Genomic DNA, 9,781 nt, shown 5'->3' with positions numbered 1-9,781 from the left:
GTAAACGGCAAAAGTACGTATATCTCAAAATGGTGACTAATAAACGCGGTATTGAAGTGTTTTTAACTATAATACATGTATTATTAACTACACAAGGTCAGCGTATAGCCAAATGAGGTAGCCAACGTAATCCATTTGAACTCTACACCTTGGTAATATCCAGCAAATACGCCACAGATAGTATTATTAATAATATGTATCAAACATTTTACTAATATTATTACTGTTATTATTTTGCCATTATATTCTTGCATGAGAACAAACGAGATACACAAATTGTTTAACAACATATTACGTGCGTGTGTTATACAAGATATTTTGTAATTTCATTAGCATCGTACGTAATATGTGATAATAATTACGAATTATTTATTACAAATATACATTTTATGAGAGTCATTGAGATATTAATTTGATCGAGAAATCGATATAAAAAATTAAGATTTAAAAAGAATTTATTTCCGCAGAATTAAACTTTTTCCCATTTAGAACTTCGCGAGTTCTTCCTTGAAAAATTGTTCGTGTTAGGAGCATCGTGTATTCGTATTTGTTCGAACATTTAATTATTCGATAGAAATGTATAATAGAGAAGTTGCGGAGTAACTCAATTATTTTAAACATTATTAAATTATTCGCTATATTAATAACCCACAATACTTAGTGAGAGCTTCTTTAGCTCTGATTATATATTATATTTTAACAGCATATTCATAGCATCTATTAATATGTTATTAAACGTATATTTACAATAAATGTCTTTTAACTCCTATATAAATTTTCGGATTGGTTTCCTCGGAAAAAGATATATAAAATATTTTATCATATACCTCCGTAATACTTATTAAAAAGATCTTCTATCGAGATTCTACTTTTCGAATTACATTTTTAATAAGTAATATGAATTTAGATAAAAATCCGCAGTCCAATAACCAGGATAGTCGTATTTCATTAGAGCGACAATATTTCAAAGAACTTCGCGTAACATACGCAATATGTTCATAAAAATTTTCCACGATAAACGTTCGGATACCTTCGTGACTCAGTGAAGCACAGACAGTATAAGAGGATTGTAGGTTTATCGGTTGTATAATTATCGTGCACGTTCTCGAACGTTTGTCGAACGAACTGTTCCCAAAGAGTCGAATTCAACCGGCACAGAGGAATACGAGTAAACCTTTCACATAAAGATACGAAAGGACAAAAAATTAATAGCAAACAACGAGTTTTTAATGTACGAATAAAAAATGTGGGACGATCAAAGGGCATAGGTAAACGCAAAGCGGATCGCCCTATACTGGAGAACAATAAATTTTCACAGACTCTCAACCTTTCCACCAGCCCCGAGCTATATAACAGGAATTTTTGCATTTTACTGTGTCAGCTCGATTTGACGCGTTCAAGGACTTGCTGATATCACCGCGAATGCAGGCAAATGGCAGAACACATATCACCAATTGAGAAGCAGAATTGTCGTCATAAATGTGAAATAAAAATACCTCAAAGGTATTTTGATGCTGATCAACCGAATCATCTCTTCAATGAATTTCACGAATTTTATAGAATTCAGTTGTTTACAGCAATAATTATTTATTAGAAGTGAAAGTAACTATTGAAATTTATTCGTAGAAAAAGAAAGACATAGCTTTCATATATAAAAGTGAAGAATTTTACTACTGCGAATATTAAATGACTATGGATATTAATTGAATTTGTAGCACAATTCAGAGAACGATTTGATTGATTTTATTTGTTTATTGAAATTACTTTAGTTCCCTCCTCCTGGACTCCCGTTTTGGATAAGTTAATTATTTTTTAGACAAATGCTAAGATATTGATCTTAATTCCTGTTTCCGTGTTTGGGACCTGATATTTAAATTTACGAGAATAATTATTCTTCGATAATTTACGTGGAAAATATTTCGAACACTGCAAGCGAAAAAGGTTCTATAAACAGATCAATGGAATTAATATTGCAAGAGATAGGTCAAGATAAGAACATGTTTCACGTTTCCTGCGTGCAACTGAATATGCAAATGCGATATTACCTTAGGGAAGGACTCAACGATTTGAAAAGTTCCCAGTATATGTCAAATTGTCTCGCCAACCTTTCTGTACATTTTGCTTTGACGTGTATGCAAATGAAATCTAACTTGAAATCTTTTTCGAGATTATCTTACAATTCATTTCTTGTTTACTTTAGGCTTTTTTCAAACCAAACTGTATTGTTTAAATTTGATAAATAAATCAATTTTCAATCTTCATACACTCTGTAAGAGAAAATGAAACGAACGTTCAAACGCAATATTGGAAATGTTTAATTATTATACATTGTAAGATATATGGACTACTTACAAACATTTGAAATTATAGTCACTCTTTATACAGGGCAGCGTAAATGTGAAGAATATTTGCGATAAAAGTATAAATATTTCCCAAGTCGTTGTTTTGTATATCCATTAGATAACTTGTAAAAACAAACGAAACTTATCTTCTTTCAAGTCATCTCGTCTCTTTAATCGTACAATTTTTCTTTTTTCCGTATCATAAATTTTTTCCAGTATCTTAAAGTTATCTTAAAGTTAATCAATGGACTATTTAATTATCTCATCTTAATCAACAGATTTTACAGAATATTTTCTACACAAAAGGCATTCTTCATTAAAACGAAGAAACTACGTTTCCTTTGAAAGTCGAAAACTTGGAAAATTTTCGAGAAACGTTCGTACCAACCACTTTTGTTTTGAAACGGTCCCTTTGGCTGACGCGTAACGAGCGAAAAAGCGAACTTCACCGGTATATTGCCTAAGGAAATTCGTATTCAAGTTCGTCTAAACGCTTTTGAAGGAGTCACGTTTTAATTCCATTGAGAAGATGAAGAGGTTCGTTACGAAAATGTAACAGGATAAATGGAAGGATCCGAAGAAAAGCCGGTAAATGAAAGGAACAGCGAGAGAACAACCCGAAGCTCGGCCGAGAATACCTTGCAATGGAATCGATTAAACAGAATTGAGAATCGGGTCTGTAAACATATACAATGAACTGTAAAAAAAAAGAATGAAGAAAAAGAATAAAAAATGATTTAGCCGCGGAAGATAATATGTCGCTGAAACTCCGCCCCTCGATTCGATTCAGACACTGGCCAGGTGAAACTTAATTATCGCCATCGGATAATCGCCTCTAAGAACACACCTCGTCCAAGAATAATCGTTGTCTGCTGGAAACATCGATCTCTTGGACGATTTTTTTAAAACACGAGCAAACAAAAAGAAAAAGAAAGCGTAATAAAAGATGCGATTTATCAAGAAAACGGAGGTAAACAAGAGAAAACTTATTGCGCTACTTGGCGCGCATTATGGCTAATCTTATTTTCGAGCATTATCCGATAAATCTGACGAATATTCTTTAACGACTTTCTATAAAAGTTCGGAAGATTTAAAAGATTTGAAGGTTCGCCAGGTGAAGGACTAACAACTGTCTGGTCGCGAAGGAAAGGTATTCTCGTGCAGCTAATCTCACGCGTAGAATTTTCTGGAGAAAGGCAAACGCGCGATCGTTGGCGATTCGAGAAACTTATATTCTCACCCTTCCTTATCTTCTTCTTGATCCATCTCGTCTTTGTTCTCCTCGTCCACCATATCGGAGTGATAATTTCTCCTTTGACGATCGCGATGGCAGGCTTACTCGTGTGAGAACATAGTACGATAACAGGTGAACGACAATCCGTTCGTCCGCGATGGCTTGAACTGACTGTGAACCACGATGATGGGACGACCGAAGAAAAATATATTCGCCAGCGTGCGTGCTCTCGGCAACCCGGACACACCATCAAATTTTGTTCAACTGACTCTCTCGAAGTAGCCCAAGGCATCGTTAACTGTTACGGCTTCTGAAATCCCGCAAGCACCCAATTCTATTTTGTATAATACCATAATGCCATTAAGGGTATTCTAGATCGCCGTATTTTCCATCTGCGGTATGTTAGAAACGGAATCGTGCGATGAAACGACGAAACACGAAGTATAATCGTCGAAGAAAAGCACGGAAACCACGAGTAACCGAGAGTAATCGTCCGTCGTTTGTAACTTCCGGCAGAATATACAAGTCGTGTTGAAAACATGCGCTCATAAATATTATCCTATAAATGTTAGAAAAATACTATAATTAGTAATATTGTATATGATTACGAGAAATATATAAACTAGAGTACATACTCGTTATGGTATTTAAAGGACAAAATAAATCTTTATTTGAATACTATTTGCAAAAATTGTTTATTATATTTGTCACTTAATTAGTATTAGTAGGTATATTTCTTTTTCAATTAATCTTATTCAACGATCGATATTCCTTAATTGCAATTAACATTAAACCTTACAACCTTATTATTATTCAGTATTAGGTGAAAAGTAAAGAAATTATTGTAATTCTTTGTACTATTACAGGATGATAATATTAAAATAAGATATAAACAGGATAAAACTTCAGCCATGTTAATCATTAAGGATTAAGTTTGAAATATAAAGAAATTTTAGGAACTTATGGAAGATATATCAAAGGAACTTTAAGAACTTACAGCAGATTTATCAAATTAATTGATAGCGTTAAATTTCAGTCTTAGAAAGAAGATGCTTCACGAGCTTGCGGCACGAGTGATCTCTCGCAAAACGAGAAAGAAGAAATTAGAAAAATGAAGGGGGATTTAGTTAAGAAAGATGGGTTACTCATCTAAAATGAACTGACGTCTTAATCCTGTTCATATAGGGACTTTAAAGGGATACCTGTCAACATTTCGATATACGTTAGATTTTAAAGATTTATTACATAGAAGAAGATTAAAATATACACTGGTAACCTCGTAGAGAAGTAATACTCTTCTTCTAACTTCTGGCTGATGAGACTTCTCGGACGAAAGTCGCGAGGATTTAACGTAGTTCCAAATTGTTTTAGATCCTAACAAGATTAACTCGACTTCGAAATGTTAAATAATCTAAACCTTTTTGCGTATCTCCTTGAAACGCGTTCTTCGTATATTAAATCTGGCACCGTTCGGGAAAATGTTGACACTTGACATGTGAAAAATTCGTAACGACAGCAGGCCACGAGACACGGTTATGAAAGGTAATTTTACAGAAATAGCACGGTAACAACTGTGTAATCTCGTTTTCATTTCCGCCCAGCGTTAACCGTAAAGTTTGTGTATTTCTAACTGATTACGTCGAACTGCAAAACTGGCACATACACCGAAAACACGTAAGAGACTCGGTACCGTTATCGCGATTCTATTGCGCTACGCACTGCTAATACCCACCTACAGAAGGCTGCAGTTTTATCTTATCACACGGTGCAACACACCGAAAGGTTTAATCGTTTCACTGTTCGTGGAAAGGTTTAATTGTTTGAGAATGATAGAAACTATCGTAACCACAGATAATAATAAAGAAAAATGGTAAAACCGCTTCGAGAAGCGTGGGTGATTTAAGGTACTTTTTATGTCTTGCAATTATCGCGTCATTTTCTCTACGACCAAATTTCATCTACGACCAAATATACTCGATAGTGCAACTTTCTATAGGAAATACAAACGTAATCAATTATATTACCAATCTATTATCGATTAGTTTGGCAGGATTTTTAAGACGAAATCAGTTTATTCGAGAGAAAAATTGTCGTAATTTTGAGAATCACAAAAATAAATATTTTATAAGAAACACTAATAACACCATTACGAATGATTGGAATATTTAAGACCTGAAATTGAGGGCCTTTCTAAAGGAGAGTCTATAGATCTATGATAAGTATAAGTATAGACGTTGTGTATTTACTAGTTAAATACTTACATCATTATGAAATGCTTATTTAATGAAATTCTTTAAGAGTCATTACAATTATCAGTTATCGACTCAGACGTAATTAGTATTAGAAAGCCGAAACTGAATCGTCAAATGCGATTTACTCGATTCACAATTTAGTCGTCCAAACCCATTTTCCACAATGTTCCTCCATTTACAGTACTATATTCGATGACTTTCCTGATTCTCTCCCAAGCCACACCGTTAAAGGATCAACTAGAGAAATCATTGGAAATGGAGTAAAGTCAACTACAATACCTACTCGACAAGAGTTCTACTGACCTACACTGATCTAATCCCAGCTGGAACAACGTAGGCTTGTTAAAAGTTAGGTAAAATCAATCAAGACGACGAGCTGACTCGGTTGAAGTCTCATTGATCCACCTAGATCTAATCCATGCCTAACCTGAACTCTCGAAGGATCTAAACCAGATCTAACTTGCAACGAGTTCCAGGAACACTTACGGAGTTCAAACAGCTCCGATTGACTTGGTATATACATGTCATGATGATTGGGGCTTTAAGAGATTAGTAAAATCTAATTTAATCGGAGATTCGTGTTCGGTATACGTGGTTCACTATCAGACAATGCCAGTTTGGTTATCACAATTAATTTTAATGAATTTCAATAAACTATGTACATACATATAAATCTTTATACATATATCCTTAGATATCAAAGAAGATTAAAAAGTCGCCGAGTTTTTTCGATAGTATGTCTAGTGTTAAATAGTTTTATTCTAATATTAATGAATAGCAAATTAGAATAACATTGAGAATTACGATGGTTTTCAACCTGATTAACAGAATACCAATTAATGGATATATTCAATTGGATCGATATAGTCTGTGAAGTGTTTGTGTGGATTATACAAGACTCGTCGTTATAAACTGGATTTTGATCAGATCAGCGAATCGACCAGTCTTTCCTAGCATTTACATGTGTCAAATGGTTTATTTGTATAGAAATCTGTAAATTATCGCTACGGCAATTATCGTAACCATGTACAAGCGTGTAAATTATAGTGATGAACAGATATGGCGACGAACTGAAATGGACTTATACCAAATTCAACTTTATTAATTTAGTTTATATAACATTCGAAATAAAAATGTGAAAGTTAACTTATATCTATAGTTCTTCAAAACACAGGAAATGTACCTTCAAATCTCATATTGTAGAAGAAAATACATAATATTGAGGGATTTACGTTAAGTGTATACCCTTGTTATATTACATGAAGATCAGACGAAACAACATGATAAAAGATGTTCAAGTTCAATAGTCAATCCCATCTTATCAAAACCTATTAAGGAAAATTAAAATAAAAAATACTAACACAAATATATTTGTAGACGTCTTTCGCATATGCTCTTCGTGTCGTATAAATAAAGGAAAGAAATATACAATAGAATCCGAATTCTTTTGTTTGAAGATTTTTCCTTAAACAGAAATCAACCACGACTCTTACCATTTTCGCTATTACGTACGTATGTTATCAATAAAAATGGACATTCTATCTTACACATATATAGAGGCAAAGTGTCGAGATTCTAAGTGTAAAGACGCTATTTATTTCACTATTAACAGCAGGTGTGACATTCTTGCCTACATGGATGCACCTCTCTGACTTTGGCTTTATACGTTCCCTTGACACAGTCTGAATCAGGTTATTGTGAAGGCGTAACGAAGCGTTGCTTTTAAGCGACTTCTGATGTTCCCTCTGACAACTGATGCATTCTTGTTTAATTTCCTGCATGGATGGCAACGGCCACCAGATGATATCATTCCCATTTTCTACGACCAATAGCGTGAAGATATCATTTCACTAGATATTACCAGAGGGACGAATAAAATCGTGTTTTAATCATAGATAACGAATGAGAGCGATGAGGGACGACGATTGATTGCGATGGAGGAACAGATTTTCACGTAAATGATATCGGAAAGGTTTTTTTATACGTAGAAAAACCGTAACTTTAATCCCAACGAAATAACAATGAAATACGTAATAGGTTCGTGGAAAGTTCAATTCGAAGTACATATTTATCTTCTACGTGTTTCGTGGATTATTTTCTCATTAATGGAAGAAAATTATGCAAAATTTAATCTGCCGAACACGCATGTATCGACCTCTAAATTATTCATTACATATTCCATTAAAATAATAATAATTTTGATGGCGATGTTCGATTTACATTATTCTCCAGAACCATTTCCTCTGAGAAACAAAAGATAATTATTATGCCCGATATAATAATTATAATAAATTTAATAAAGCGTAGTTCTTCGAAAGGTATATACGTAACTTTTAATAAATATACTATACGTACCAATAATTCTAAATTGAGATATTTTAATAAAATTATATTAACGTAATATGATCTTATAGGTTACACGAATACTTCAGCATGTTTAGCTATAGTTGAGATAAAATCGGTCGTATTTCTGAAATACGTCCAGCCTACGTAGCTCGCCATTCGAACAGAACGCTTGCGTTCCACACACTACCCATCCTTTGTTAACGCATAAACGCGCAATAACAGGAAATACGCATTCACGGCTCTTATGCATTATTACGCAACAATCTGCAACCTATATGGGCCATCGTGGGTAATCTCGAATTGTTTCAATTGTGTCACAGTACAACGCACTGTAGTCGCTTAATTCCTTGCTTGTCAATGTAAGTGTGTAATACATAGAGATTTTCATACACGACGATGTTAGATAGATCGTTGCGCATCTTTCGTAGCCTATTTTGAAACCCTCGTCAAACTTAATTGATCTTTAATAGATACTGTAATTGAGCTATCTCCCTATTTTGCATTTCATACTATCTTGTCATATCATATCGTATTGCGTTGTATCTAATCTGCTAAAAATATTAAATATTTCTGACATATAAATACAACAGATGTATACTACTGAAAAAAATTGTATTACCACAATCTTTTTATACGCATATTTATTTGCAGTATGTATGTTTTGCATTAATCTTAATTTATACGGTGAGAAATTTTTGCAGTATTATTAAATTAAATTAACATATTATAATTTTTACACGACACTATCGTATATTATGAAATAGCGCTTTTTAATGTTTGAATAAAAATAATTTATATTATAAATGTAATAGTAGTTCTTACCAAGTTTTAATGGAATATGATTAATTTTACTATTAACTTAAGTATAATGACAAAAAGATTAAAGATATTTTATCCTTCAAAATTCGCTTTCTAATGTGAGAAAGGAGAAGAAATTGTTCGTAAAATATAATTTAAGCAGTCTCTATTAACGTTCGTTATGCTCTCTCCTAGATTGAAAAATTCGAAGAATGGAATAGTATGAAGCAACGTGAAATACAAAGAAGCTGAATACGAAAATTGAGAATATAAGAATATTGTAAAGAATAATCTACGATAAAAGCTTCCATCTCAACCTCAGTTCGAAAGACAGAATAACACGAGCTTTGATACAAATTCACGTACTGCAGTTCACAGAAGGATATTTTCATCTCCATTAAAGAAAGGAACATAATACGAATAAAAAGAAACAAAACTATCCTTTAATACATAAACTTGGAGAAGAAACAAAAATATTCGTGAAAGAATACTTAAAAATTTTTGCTTAAGAGTATTTTAACATCATGAATAAAAATGCAAATGAATTTGCTTCTAATTGCTTGAAATTGCTTGAAATTGCTTGAAATTTGTAGGAAATGAAAATGAAGCTTTATTCGTGTAAAGTTGTAGTTTATAATTTATCGACCATCCTTGATAATTGCTCGTCATATGTCTCATCAATGAATATTAAAGCACTTTTCTTCGATATTTCTAGAATTCATGATGCTTCTAATATTTTGATAATGAGTAATAATGAGATTCATTATAAACCGGCTTACAGAAGTGGCTTTTAAGCCGAAATAATTACT

General features: G+C 33.0%; 1 long non-coding RNA gene across 1 annotated transcript; it reads right to left on the bottom strand.

Moving 5' to 3' along the window:
• Positions 1 to 6,909: 6,909 nt before the first annotated feature.
• LOC125385346 lies at positions 6,910 to 8,358 on the bottom strand. Its single transcript, XR_007224469.1, has 2 exons — positions 8,184 to 8,358; positions 6,910 to 7,647 (listed from the first exon to the last, which is right to left on the bottom strand). It is a non-coding gene; the product is annotated as an uncharacterized LOC125385346 (long non-coding RNA).
• Positions 8,359 to 9,781: the final 1,423 nt, after the last annotated feature.

Source organism: Bombus terrestris, chromosome 6, assembly GCF_910591885.1.
Source record: "Bombus terrestris chromosome 6, iyBomTerr1.2, whole genome shotgun sequence".
Taxonomy (NCBI): Eukaryota; Metazoa; Arthropoda; class Insecta; order Hymenoptera; family Apidae; genus Bombus; species Bombus terrestris.
This window is presented reverse-complemented; position numbering and strand designations above follow the sequence as displayed.